The sequence below is a fragment of the Aotus nancymaae genome, unplaced genomic scaffold (assembly GCF_030222135.1).
Source record: "Aotus nancymaae isolate 86718 unplaced genomic scaffold, 86718_ANA_hifiasm-v0.15.2.pri h1tg000049l, whole genome shotgun sequence".
In the NCBI taxonomy this organism is placed as follows: domain Eukaryota; kingdom Metazoa; phylum Chordata; class Mammalia; order Primates; family Aotidae; genus Aotus; species Aotus nancymaae.
This window is the reverse complement of record NW_026988463.1, coordinates 3,303,949-3,316,287: the sequence shown is the minus strand read 5'-3', so window position 1 is coordinate 3,316,287 and position 12,339 is coordinate 3,303,949. Positions and strand designations below refer to the sequence as shown.

Genomic DNA, 12,339 nt, shown 5'->3' with positions numbered 1-12,339 from the left:
CCAGAAAAAATGAGAATTTAAGGGGAAGAAGGAAAAGCAAAGGCAGAAGAGGAGAATATACTTGTGTTTCTTCACTGAGCTCTGCCTAGGCCACTGCTTTTCCCTGCATACACTGTCCTTGAGCATGGCCCTAAGGAGAAGCTCTGCGGGACAGCTCCTAGAGTCACATACTTCATAGCCTCTGCTCGACTCAGAAGAAAATATCTTCAAAGGACCACGAAAAAGAGGTAGGCTGGAATGTGACCTATTTGGGACACCATGACTTCATTGGTGATTCATGGTGGGGAAGGGGAGACAGCCCAGGAGTGGACTAGTTACTAATGGACTTTGGACATAACCTCAGACAAGGTGGTTGGATAAATGAGGAGAGCCAGTGAAAGTCAACGGAAGAGATAAAGAAATAGACACTTTGTGTTCCCTCACTAATAGGCTCCTGCCACTCCTGGGCATACTGTGGCCAGGGAAATGGGGATGCAAGTGTTCAACTCCTTACATGTTTAGGTTGCCTCCACCCTCCAAGCTGCTTCGTCCTCTCATCTGCTGGGCAAAAAAAGGAAAACAAGTACCTTTAGAGTCTCCAATCCTTGCCTGTCAGCCACTCCAGATGACCTGAAGTAGACAGGTGAGCGTTGGAGAACACATTCATTTATTCTGGAAATATCTGATTGCCTATAATATACCAGGTATTGGAGCCAAATATAAAGCAGTGAAGAGCGCCAGGGCAGTGGCTCACACCTGTCATCCCAGCACTTTGGGAGGCTGAGGCGGGTGGATCATTTGAGCTCAGGAGTTTGAGACCAGCCTGGGCAACATGGCAAAGCCCCATCTCTACAAAAAAAATATTAAAAATTAGCCTGGCATGGTGGTGCATGCCTGTAGCTATTTGAGAAGCTGAGGTGGGAGGATGGCTTGAGCCCAGGAGGCAGAGGTTACAGTAAACCAAGATCACTATTGTACTCCAGCGTGCAAGATTCCCCATCTTGAAAAAAAAAAAAAAAAAAAAAAGCGAACAGGCCAGGCATAGTGGCTCACGCCTGTAATCCCAGCACTTTGGGAAGTTGAGATGGGCAGATCAGAAGGTCAGGAGTTTGAGACTAGCCTAGCCAGCATGGTGAAACCCCGTCTCTACTAAAGATACAAAAAATTAGCTGGGCATTGTGGTGTGTGCTTGTAATCCCAGCTATTCAGGAGGCTGAGGCAGGAGAATCACTTGAACCCAGGAGGCGGAGGTTGCAGTTAACAGGTCACGCCACTCACTCCAGCCTGGGTGACAAAAAAAAAAAAAAAAAAAAGCAGTGAACAAAGCTTCTTCCAGAAGCAGCCTAATTGGACCCCTCAGAGGTAGCAGCACCAGTCAGGCAACACTGCCCAGCTCCCATCCCCCAGCACCCTTGCCAAATCCAAGTCCCAGTTCTGCAGGGCCTCTCTTCCAAGCTTCCAAGCCCTGGTAAACCCAACCCTTTCTCTGTGCTCCCCTGACTCCATGTTTCCTACAGTTACTATCCCTGTCACTGTAGTTTTCCCTTCCTTTTTTTTTTTTTTTCCAGTTCTACTACACCTTCTTTACAAATTCTTTTTATTAAGTCCCCTCTTTGAAATACCAAGAATGGCTTCTGGTTTCCTGACTGGACTTTATTATCACATGCGATGCTAAGAGTTTAGATTTTATGTCAAGTATAATGGGAAGCCACTGAATAATTAGGGAATGACACAATTCTCTTATTCTGGCTGCTGTGTAGAAAATAGGTCAGAAGAGCTAAAAGTGCAGGCAAGGAGACCAGTTAAGACTTTCTTAGCTCTGATGTCTAGAAACTCAGTTGTCTAGGCTAGTGATGACAGTGGATACAGAAAAATGTGGGTGGGTTTTGTACATTTTGGGGGCATAGTCAACATAATGTGATGGTGATAGGTTATGGAGGTGAGGGAGAGAGTTCCCGTCTACATCTACTCTAGGGCTTTCCTATCATTATCTGGGACAATGGGTAAAGCTCATATAAATGAAGGTCAGGGAGGGAAAAGTAATTCACAGAAAGAAGGAAGAGATACAACCCCAGATGGAAAGCAAGCCCTCTCAGTGGTATCTTTGAGAGAGAGCGCAGATTATCATCCCCCTTATAGAAACAGAAACACATTTTAGAGGGAGGAAGGATGGGCACACAGCAGTCTTGTGGCTCAATCCACAGTAAAGACAGAATTATAATCCGGATTTCCCAAGGTGCAGAGGGCTCTCTTCTTACCAAGTCCTTTATGCAACTCTTCTAGGAGAGAATGGTTACTACTACTTAGCTTTTGGGCTGGGTCTTGGGAACTAGGAATCCAGACAGGTTGGCTCCTCAGTGTCATCTAGTCCATTTCCTCATGGAGGGCACAGGGCTTTGGAACATGGCCGCAGCTCTCCTTGTGACGTTCGTCTGGAGACACTTGACCTTGCTGTGACACGGCTCTGGATCTGCAAATAACCCAGCTCTTCAGCCTGCACAGCTATCGTTTTGAGCACCTTGCATTATCAGTAACAGGTTAGGCATTTTCATGAAACTGCTGTTTTTTAAGGATGGTGAGGAAGGTCTTTTGTTTCTTCAGCACCCTAGTGCATACCTGCCACCGGGAGGGTACACCCAGAATGACAGCTCAGGCTGTTTCTCTCAGTCCATTGATCACAGGCCCTCACCATTTGACCTTCCATTGCTTAACAAGCCCAATACCATACTAACCACTTGAGAATATATTTGAAGTAGGCTGCACAAAAGGCAACACCTGAAGTCTACAGATTTCCTCTTATGTCCAATATTACCCTCCAGGTTTGGTGCAGCCCTTCAGATGCCCATTAAAAAAGCAGGTTATTCCCTGGTAAATTACACACTGGGCTTTCCACAGTTTCCATACCTCCTTCCCTCACTGAAACATTTTAACTAGTTGATACAAGTTTTCAATTGACTCTATTCCTTTTCTCCAAAGATTCCTAACCACTCCTTGTACACTGGATCAATAGTCTCACTGCAACCCAGAGAAGCTGGGCAGAGCCTACAGGCTGTCACTGGTCCACAATTCTACCATGGCTCCTCAGCTGATGGTGGCTGTTGAGTGGTCAGAGCCAAACAAGAGCTGGGCGCCTCCAGCTTCCTTACCTCACTCTCCTTTCCTCTTGCTACCGCTCTGCTGCCTCTTGTGAGTTCAGTTAGGAACAGCCCAGAACTTCTGGGATCTTGGCACATTCATGTCCATTTCATAGCTTACTTGATCACAGGTGGAATCCTCGGCTCCTCGCAGTCCTCAAAATAGACTCAACTGTAACTTCGTTTCTGGGTAAAGACCAAGAGGACTGAGTGTTCTTCACTTAGAGAGAACATAAGATTCTGGCGAGTGGCCCCACCATTGCCCATGGTAGTCAGCCTGAAAGCTGTGAACTTCGTGTTGACCTGTGCTGGAGGCTGGAGGAAGCTGCACTCCTACAACTGCTCCACCACTACCCTTACAGTTGGGCATTCCAGGGGCAAGTCTGGAGTTTTTCATAGATTGAGGATTCATGGAGATTTGTAAGTAATGTCTTGGTTTCCTGGTAGCCCCAGTTCATACCTGCTCTACCAGGTTAGGTGACTTGCCTAGTGACTAAGTAAAAAGAGCTGGACATTTTCCACTGATCTATAATTTCTCTTTTTAAACGAGGATTCCTAGATGCTACCACCAGAGGTTCTGATTTGTCCATCTAAGGCAGTTTTCCAAGTGCTTCTGTGTGGTTATCCCTGTTTGAGAGCCATCAACCCCTTTCTTAGAGATAGAGGACACTGGGGCCTAAGGTCAGTATCAGACAATCAACCTCCAGCTCTGCAGATGTGACCAATAAGTGTTAGGATAGTGTCATAGTGAGGGCTTTGGAGTGAGACAAACCAGGTTTAATTTCTAATTTTGTGATCACCTGCTGTTGTGTGTCCTTAGATGACTGACTTAACCTTTCTGAGCCCAGCCTCTTCATTTTACAGTCAGTGATAACAATACCTACTTCTCAGAGGGGTTTAAAGGATCAACTGCTTTCATGTGTGCTAACCATTTACATATAACCTACCACACGAAACATGCTTCACGTACGCCGGCTATTACTGGGTATGTCTTAAGTTTTACCAGGAAGGATAAATAAGCGCCAAACAAGTTTAAACAAGCATTACTGATGGCTACATCTGCAATTCTCCCAACACCATATTCTTTAGTCGGTCAGTGAATTCATTTGTTCATTAAATATAATATGATGAAACTGATATTTATTTTGCCCAGGTATGTTTATAATGTGCCAGGCACAGAGGGATACGGAAGACCTGGTCACTGCTCCAAGGGAGAGAAGCTGGATTTTCAACATAGGTCAAATTAATTCCAAAACCTTTCATTACTTTCATTTCACTTTCACTTAGAAATTCTTACAGTCTAGGGCCGGGCATGGTGGCTCACGTCTGTAATCCCAGCACTTTGGGAGGCCGAGGTGGGAGGATCACCTGAGGTCAGGAGTTCAAGACCAGCCTGGCCAACATAGTGAAACCCCATTTCTAAAAAAAAATAATAATAAAAAATTTAAAAAAGAGAAATTCTTACAGTCTAAAGGTAGAAAAGGCAAAGAGTGACCCATTTAAAAAGAAAGAAAAGGTTGAGTGTGGTGGCTCAAGCCTGTAATCCCAGCACTTTGGGAGGCTGAGGCAGGCAGATCACCTGAGGTCAGGAGTTTGAGACCAGCCTGGCCAACATGGCGAAACCCCATCTCTACTAAAAATACAAAAATTAGCCAGGCATGGTGTGCATGCCTGTAATTCCAGCGACTCAGGAGGCTGAGGGAGGAGAATCACTTGAACCCAGGAGGCAGAGTTTGCAGTGAGCTGAGATTGCACCACTGCACTCCAGCCTGGGGACAGAGTGAGACTCTGTCTCAAAAGGGAAAAAAAAAAAAAAGGAAAAGTGACCCATCAGAGATCTCACTTATTACCCAGTTCCCCCACTTACCATCGAGGTAATGTCTGTTGAAATCCCTAGTTGGATTTTTTTTTAACAAGTCAAGACATTAGACCAAGGGACAGGAGATGGGACATAAAAGGACATTTCAGAAGTAGAATTCATATCCCCAAGCACCAGCAGAGAGCTCTCTGGGGCTGGCCAAGCACACAGTGGGGCTTCACTCGTTTGTCCACACCTTCCTTCTTTGCCCTCTCACCTTGATTCTTAGCCTTTGTTGGATACCTGGGCTCTGGACCGTTTCAGCTCTACTGTCATTCCTTCTCAACGGCCAAGCCACCTGACACATCCACATAGGATCTTCTAGCCCTCTGGTATTAATAGTATCTTTTGAGGCCGGGCGCGGTGGCTCAAGCCTGTAATCCCAGCACTTTGGGAGGCCGAGGCGGGTGGATCACGAGGTCAAGAGATCGAGACCATCCAGGTCAACATGGTGAAACCCCGTCTCTACTAATACAAAAAAATTAGCCGGGCATGGTGGTGGGCCACCTGTAATTCCTGCTACTTAGGAGGCTGAGGCAGGAGAAGTGCTTGATCTGGGAGGGGAAGGTTGCAGTGAGCCGAGATTGAGCCACTGCACTCCAGCCTGGGTGACACAGCTAGACTCCATTTAAGATAAAAAAAAAAAAAAAGCCGGGCGTGGTGGCTCACGCCTGTAATCCCAGCACTTTGGGAGGCCGAGGCGGGTGGATCATGAGGTCAAGAGATCGAGACCATCCAGGTCAACATGGTGAAACCCCGTCTCTACTAATACAAAAAAATGAGCTGGGCATGGTGGCGCGTGCCTGTAATCCCAGCTACTCAGGAGGCTGAGGCAGGAGAATTGCCTGAACCCAGGAGGCAGAGGTTGCGGTGAGCCGAGATCGCGCCATTGCACTCCAGCCTGGGTAACGAGAGCGAAACTCCGTCTCAAAAAAAAAAAAAAAAAAAAAATAGTATCTTTTGATTCAGGCTCACGCTGTCCAGGCTGAACTAGCCCCTATAAACCTGTTCAGAAAATGTGCTTATCAGTCTAAATTAAAATCAGGTTCTCTTCCTTGGGTGCCAATAGATCACCATGAATGTCCCAAGTATCTGAGGAGTAATGAAGAAACCACAATTGATTGTTGCCTGGCCAGGGCTGACCAAAATAGACAAGAAGTCCCTCCAAGAGCCCTGTTTTAACTCCAACCTCATGCCAAACTGTTCAACTTCCTTTGCTGCTGGAAGTGGTTGAAGGATTCAATGGAAAGTAACCCCATGAAATTAGGACATCCTACCCACAAATAACCCTTAAACAGAGGAAGTCCTCTCCCACAAGTGTGCTGTTGCTGTTACTACACAAGACCTGGGACTGAAGACTGCTGTCTGCCTCTCTTTGGTCACCCTGCCTACCTTGAGGATCTGTAAGTAATGAAAACACTGAAACTTTCACAGTGTGGCTGTGGTGGTCTCACCTAGCCCTGAGGGCAAGATCACCCCAGAGGAACTCATGCAGCTCAATGCCCTGCTGGTGTTCTTCTTTTGGAGCCTCTGGGCACAGTAGCTAAGTTAATGGAGAAACCCAAAGAGTTCTGGGCAAAACACCAAGATATAACCCTTCTAAGGGCTATTATGGAATGGGCCATTCTGAAGGGAGAACTGGAGGAAATGATAAAGCTTAATAAGGAACTGAGATGTCTCAGTCTGGCAGCTGTACCACCATTTCACCTGTTTCTTTCTCCCAATTCTGGTCATGACAAACTGTAAGGTCATGTCTATGTCACAGGCACTGATGAGCTCTCATCCCTGGATTCTTCCCTTTCCAGCCTGAGATTCTGTGTCTCTCCATTTCTTGGAGTCACTGGGTTCCTCTATAAGGCCTTATGGTCCGAATGGTTCTGAGTATGAGCTCTGCCTCTTCTTTTGGGAAAATCCCTGACGAAGGGGGCTTCACTGGTTCTAACAGGAGCTTGGCAACTCCCCACATAATCCCAGAGGGAAAAACTCTATCGCTGACACCTTACCTCACCCCTTCAGAAATCCCTGTATGGGCTCAGTGAGCGGAGGTGTGGGAACAGAGATTCCTGAAAGCCAGAGCTAAACACTTGAACGTGGAGTAGGGCAAGTACAGCTGAGCAGAACAGAATTAGAAGAGCAGTCAGGTGTACACATGGCCAAGAACACATGAAAACATGCTCATCACTAATCATTAGAGAAATGCAAATCAAAACCCCAATGAGATACCATCTCACACCAGTCAGAATGGCTATTACTAAATGTCAAAAGATAACAGATGCTGGCAGGGTTGCAGAGAAAAGGGAATGCTTATACACTGCTGGTGGGAATGTAAAGTAGTTCAGCCATTGTGGAAATCAGTTTGGAGATTTCTCAAAGAACTTAGAGCTACCATTCAACCCAGCAATCCCATTACTGGGCATATAGCCAAAGGAATAATCGTTCTACCAAAAAGACACATGCACACATATGTTCATTGCAGTGCTATTCACAATAGCAAAGACATGGAATCAATCTAGATGCCCATCAATGGTGAAGTAAAGAAAATGTGGTAGATATACACCATAGGATAGTAACACAGCCATAAAAAAGAATTAAATTACGTCCTTTGCAGCAACATGGATGGAGCTGGAGGCCATTATTTTAAGCAAATTAACACAGGAACAGAAACCAAAATACCATATGTTCTCACTTATAATCCAGAGCTTACAAACACACATGGATACAAAGAGGGGAACAACAGACACTGGGGCTTACTAGAGGGTAGAGAGTGGGGGGAGGGTAAGGACTGAAAACTACCTATTGGGTACTATGCTTATTACCTGTGTGACTAAATAATCTGTACACATGGCCCTTTGACATGCAATTTACCCATGTAACAAACCTGCACATTTACCCCCAAAACTAAGAGTTGAAAAGAAGGGGGTAAAAAAAAAGTAGTCAAGGTCCCAGCACCACAGCTGCCAGGGACACAGAGCATATCAGGATCCTGTTGGCTCAGAGCAGTGCAGGATGGTCCGTGGCCACCCCCACTCCAGATCCACAGCTCTGCCACACTGTGCAGCATAGTTCCCAGTCCCCAGCTGGTCCCACTATGGCCCAGTCTTGAGCAGAAAGCCAACAGTATTAATCTGTTTGGGGGAGAGGTGCGACTCAGACACTGAGTACTTAACTAAAACTCCCATACCTTGCTGGGCACTGCAATTCCTCCATCACAGAGCAGGCCTTTCAAGAACCAAGAGATTCTCTCTCTCGTTTTTTTTTTTTTTTTTTTGAGACTGAGTTTTGCTCTTGTTGCCCAGGCTGGAGTGCAATGGCGCAATCTCGGCTAACTGCAATCTCCACCTCCTGGATTCAAGTGATTCTTCTGCTTCAGCCTCCTGAGTAGCTGGGATTACAAGAGCCTGCAGTGACGCCCGGCTAATTTTGTGTTTTAAGTAGAGATGGGGTTTCCTCCATGTTGGTCAGGCTGGTCTCGAACTCCCGACTTCAGGTTATTTGCCTGCCTCAGCCTCCCAAAGTGCTGGGATTACAGGTGTGAGACACCAGGCCCAGCCAAGAACCAGGAGATTCTCATTCAGAGCAGGATCAGGTGAACATAACCTGCAGAGGAGAAAGGATGCATTTTATTTATTTATTTATTTATTTATTTATTTATTTATTGAGACGGAGTTTCACTCGTTACCCAGGCTGGAGTGCAATGGCGCAATCTCGGCTCACCGCAACCTCTGCCTCCTGGGTTCAGGCAATTCTCCTGCCTCAGCCTCCTGAGCAGCTGGGATTACAGGCACACGCCACCATGCCCAGCTAATTTTTTGTATTTTTAGTAGAGACGGGGTTTCACCATGTTGACCAGGATGGTCTCGATCTCTTGACCTCGTGATCCACCCTCCTCAGCCTCCCAAAGTGCTGGGATTACAGGCGTGAGCCACCGCGCCCGGCCTCCAGGATGCATTTTATAGGAGACAAATCTGCCATCCTTAATACTGGGGAAGCAAGGGTCTACTGAATGTTTGGTGACTGGCGATGACATTCAACTTTGCTCTCCATCTACCCTCCTTTCTGCAAAGAAGAAATTCTGATCTCTTAGGGAAGCTGGAATGGACACCAATCAGGGAAATAAGTAAGTGCTTAAGCAGAAGCAGCAAAATCAAGTTTCTCCACCTTGCTATGCTGTCTGTCCGCTCACCCAGGCCCTCTACAACCTGATCTCCGTTTCTATTTACATACTCCCCTTCTCACCATTGCCTTGGTCTCCCAGGTTCTAACTCCAAATCTGGCCCCAAAGTCATTTCCTTCTCACTCCTTTCTGGATCATGCTCCCTCACTCAGGCTTGACTCTTCCTGTGAAGAAGAGTCAGGAAATGTTTCAGTTTCAGGATCTTCTCCTTCAGTGCAGCTTCCAGAGCCGAGCTTCCAAAGCTGACTGAAGGCCTTGTGAGGCCCAGATAGTCACTGATAATTAGGATCTGAAGGGCTGGTGAGTGATCTTAAAGTTTCCAACTTCTCTGAGACATTAGATTTTGCCATGAGCCACCTGAGAGGAGTGGTGAGGAATTCAACTACATCTGAGGCTGATCTGTGTCTCAAAATTCAGTTCCAACAACTCCTACTAGGTCTGATAAAAACTCTACTCTGGAAACAGAAAGAGGTCAGTGTAAGTTCATTTCTACTTCACTTTCTCAACTCTAGGAAAGAAGGTATTTATTTCTCATCCCATTCAACATATGAGACACATATGTTAACTAGTGGAAATAATACAGATTTTTTTTCCTTCAGGTGAATCTTGTCTGAGTCCAAGCTCAACTCCATACTAAGTGATTTGTGGCAAATTATTCAACTCCTGTGATCCTCTTTTTATCATCTGAGGATAGTAACACCCACCTTGCAGGACTGGGTGTGGTGGCTCATGCCTGTAATCCCAGTACTCTGGAAGGCCAAGGAGGGCAGATTACTTGAGGTCAGGAGTTCAACATCAGCCTGGCTAACATGGTGAAACTCCCATCTCTACTAAAATACAAAAAAAAAAGATTAGCTGGGCGTGGTGACGGGTGCCTATAACAGGATTACCCCAGCTACTCAGGAGAATGAGGCAGGAGAATCACTTGAACCCCAGAGACGGAGGTTGCAGTGAGCCAAGATCGCACCACTGCAGTTTAGCCTGGAAGACAGAGCGAGACTCTCTCGAAAAATAAAAAATAAATAATACACACCTTTCAGGATACAGGAAAAGAGTATATATGATATGAGTACAGTATCTAGTCCAGTGCTTGGCACTCAGAAGGATGTGAATAAAAGGTATGTGGCGGTAGTAAGAGAAACTCCATCTTGCAGGAACTTTATAGCATATATTACTACTTGACATACAAGTTTAATGTCTGTCACCCCCTGCCAGAATGTAAGGTTTTTCAGCTCAACGCTGAATCCTGGCACCTTGAATAGTGTTTGGTGCTAAATATATTTATTTGCCAGGTATGAAAGAATGGGTGAAAAAATAAGAGGAAGACTGGGCTCATCAGACCTAACCAACTGAGCATCACTTAAGCATTATAAAGAACACAAAACGAGACAAAATCGGTCTTTGGCTGAGATGTCTCCAACATCTGCTCCCTCTCCATTTCTGCTATCACTCTAGGGCAGGGTTTCAGAACCTCAGCACACTGACATTTTGAGCCAGATTGTTTTTTGAGTTCTTGGGGTTGGGGAGTGGGGCGGGAACCCTGTGTACCTTGCAGAATGTTTAGCTGCATCCCTGGCCTCCACCCACTAGATGTCAGTGGTACTCCTCAGTTGTGACAACAAAATTGTCAATTGTGCTCTGGGTCGGGCGCTGGTTGAGAACCCCTAGCCTAGGAACTTATTAGTACCTTTGCTCACCAAAAATTTCCCTCCTTAAGTCCCCAAGACCTAATTCATTCTTTCCATAGATAATGAACACGAGGGACAGCTGGTCTCCATCTCTTCCAACCAGGTAAGGGCACCTGAGCCTACGTATCCGAAATGCAGAAGAAAAAGTTCACGTTCTCAAGGAGTGCACCATCAAAGACAAGACTGATGTCTTGGATAATGACAGATGACACCAATACCCCCATCTTCTTGAAGCGTCCTGATCCTCTGAACTCTATGGTCCTGTCTGTAACGTCTCTCAGCGTGCGCCAGTTTAACCCGCTAACACTAGAATTTGTTTCCGGTGGGTTTACCCACTTCACCAGTTTGGGGGCTCGCTGAGGGTAAACAACGTGTCTGTGCTGTCTTCGTGTCCCCACCGCTCAGTACAAGGGAGCAATGGGGCTTTAGGAAACGACCGTTTCCTTAGCATAAAGGGCAACAGGCACCGAACCCTTCAAAGGAGGCCTCACTGGGGAACCTGAACGGACTGGAAGCTCCGAAGGGCAACAAAGCCGGCACTCCGGGCTGTCTCGATCCCAAGCGTCCCCTGAGGATCCAGTTCACTCTGCATCACGCAATCACTGCTAGTTTTTGCGTCAAAGAACCCTGGGTGCAATCAGAGCCGCAGAACAAACAGCGGAGACGCAACCCTCGAGCCCCGCCTCACCAGAAAAGGTCCTCACTAGAGAGACCAGCCAGCCACGCCATCTTTTCTACTACGTCACGCCGGAAGCTGTCGCGGGGCACGCCGGGACCCACGAGAGGACCAGACGCATGCGCAATAGCTAAGCCTGAACCGAGAGATTCGAGTCGCTCAAGTGCGGCACTAAAGGACCATCCTCTCCACCTGGTTTCCGCCCTTTGCTAATTGACAGCACTTTCGTCCATGAATCCCGCCTTGCGTCATATGCTGGGACCAATGACAATGCCTGAGAACCCGGGGCCCGGATCTAGATGGGCACGCCTTCCTGTTTTACGCGGTAGGTGAGGACTTCCCTGATAGAAAACCTGGCGTTTATTGTGGGCCATGCGTAATTGTAAACATTTATACACTAACTCATACAGCAACCCTACTAAGTCAATTCTATTACCATTTTTATCTTCCAGATGAGGAAGCCAAAACACAGTTTAAGTGACTTTCTAAAGACAGAAGTGGGACTAAAAATCGTTTCAAAACCAATGGATATTTTTCCCCCACTCTTTATTGTTTTTATTTCTTAATACTAAGTAAGTACTGCAAAAACGTAAAACTGAAGTCTCCAGGCTTGTAATCCCAGCACTGTGGAAGGCCGAGGCGGGGGGAATCACTTGAGTCCAGGAATCTGATGCTGCAGGGAGAGGTAATTGCCACTGCACTCCAGCCTGGGCGGCAGAGTGAGATCGTCTCAAAATAAATAAATAATAAATCCTAATGAATAATAATAAAAAAAATTATCTTCATACCTTGCCTCTGAAACTACTCTCCCTCCCTAGACAAAATAACTG

General features: G+C 46.4%; 2 long non-coding RNA genes across 4 annotated transcripts in view; one reads left to right on the top strand and one right to left on the bottom strand.

Annotated features, from left to right (window-relative positions):
- The window catches only part of LOC105709721 (uncharacterized), a 29,651-nt gene extending 18,075 nt beyond the window's left edge, over positions 1 to 11,576 (bottom strand). For 2 of the 3 annotated variants that reach the window (XR_010337339.1, XR_001105572.3), the window contains exons 1-2: positions 11,522 to 11,576; positions 8,153 to 8,568 (exon numbers count right to left, since the gene is read on the bottom strand). This is a non-coding gene — a long non-coding RNA (uncharacterized LOC105709721). Of the gene's footprint in view, positions 1 to 8,152; positions 8,569 to 9,207; positions 9,264 to 11,521 lie in introns of those variants that run through there. The other variant, XR_010337340.1, reaches the window with a different exon arrangement.
- On the top strand, positions 10,775 to 12,051 carry LOC110567523 (uncharacterized). The gene is made up of 2 exons (XR_002477925.2): positions 10,775 to 11,834; positions 11,962 to 12,051. It is a non-coding gene; the product is annotated as an uncharacterized LOC110567523 (long non-coding RNA).
- Positions 12,052 to 12,339: the final 288 nt, after the last annotated feature.